Consider the following 1827-nt stretch of genomic DNA (forward strand, 5'->3'; position numbering starts at 1 on the left):
GGGGGCATTCTGCCTGGTCTGCAGCATTGGGCGCTGGAGGGAGAACTAGAGCCACGTCCTGAGAGCTTGCAGGGCAGGAGGGAGCAGCTGATGCTGGACATGACTGGGGAGGAGCCACTGCTGCACGGGGCTGGGGAGGCAGGTTACTGGCATTCTGTGGCGCAATAGCAAAGTTCTGAATCAGGAGCATGAGTCTTGGATATACCAGTGATGTTTGCTGACTCACCTTACTCTGCGATTTGGGGAGCACACACTCTCCCCAGCCTGCATGTTCTGTTGCTGCAGATGGAGCCTTCACCTGCATGCTGGGTCACAGCAAGGCTTCGCCAGGTTTTGGATCTAAAACAAACACAAGCCTACCAGTGCCGCTCTGAATGTGCTGACAGTCCAGAGGAGTGAGGGGAGTTGAGCCCCAGTTTTTGGCAGGCGTCGAAGTGGTGGAGGGATTGTTGTGTTGTTGCGTTGGGGTGCTGGAAGTGAGGACAGGAGAGGGGAGTGAACTCATCTCTCTCCCTCACCTGGCAAGAGGATTCCATGGTCCCTGCCCACCTGAAATGGTGATGTCATGGCGTTCCAGCCTCGTGTCTGGGGTCAGGATGAAATGGTTTAGGACTACTTGCTATGTACCCGATAGAACAGCGCCTCTTGTGTCTCGGAACCCCTGCCTCAGATGATGCTCCTGAAGTGGGCGGCTCTGGCATCAGACTGGGATATGATGGGAGCTCTGTGTCTACACATGTTTACAACACATGTGTTGACAGAAGGGCTAGTCCCTTTCTGTGGAAGCACAGGTCCCTGGGTGTAACATGTGCTAAGGAACTGTGGTAGCATAGTGGTTACGAGTTGCACTGTTAACCTCCAGGTCAACAGTTCGAAACTACAAGCAGTTCCACAGGAGAAAGATAGGCTTTCTGCTCCCGTAAAGATTTACAGCCTCAGAAACCCTAAGCGGGGTCGCTGTGAGTTGGAACACCATCACCAGGACGTGATTCATAAATGGAAATGGAGAAGGTGCCCATGGGGCCAGACACGCAGTGGGGTCGAATGGCCCACTTTTCATGTAACTGCTGTCGAGTCCTTCCTTCCCACATGCAGTGGGGTTGATTAGGAATCCACCACACAGGGTCCTGGTAAGAATCCGACCTCTGGGGAGACTGCTTGCCATGTGTAACCGTGCATGATGACTGACAGCCGTCAGTCAGGCATATTCTATGAATCGCTGCGGAGTATATGGGAGCCTGCAGAGTTGGGCTCAGGCTGGCACTGCGGGGTGAGGGTGCGCCCCTACTGTGGATGGCAGCCCAGGCCTGGGCAACACAAAGCAGCCACAAGTAAGTACCCTTCTCTGGGTATCTGGAAGCTTCTCCGCCTGTGAACTTGCTGGATGACATTTGCATCTCACAGAATTTAGAGGACTGTTGAAGGAGAGCAGTTGTTTGGATCATCACAGAGCAAGTATGGGAGTGACTGGGGTCTGGCATCTGCATCCATAGCCTGGGCCAGTCCTTGAATGCTCTTGCAGATGTGTTGAACTGAAATGGATGTTGTTCAGGATGATGGTTGCTGTGAGTGTTAATACCTGTCTTCCATCGCAGGCTGACATCACACCTGCTAGGCGCCCCCTTCTCTGGAAGAAGCCCCAATGGCAGAAAGGGTGCTGTGTCTCCTCCAGGTGCTCCCAGAGAGTCAGGACAGGACAGATGGAGCAGTCCACTCCAAACCAGCTTGATACCCACCTTTTCACATGTCCATCTGCAAAGGGCATGAGGGAGGTGGAAGTCAGTCACGTGGCTCCGCCTCAGACTCCCAGCTGCTCTGGTGGGACAC

This window comes from Chrysochloris asiatica, unplaced genomic scaffold (assembly GCF_000296735.1).
Source record: "Chrysochloris asiatica unplaced genomic scaffold, ChrAsi1.0 scaffold00105, whole genome shotgun sequence".
NCBI lineage: Eukaryota > Metazoa > Chordata > Mammalia > Afrosoricida > Chrysochloridae > Chrysochloris > Chrysochloris asiatica.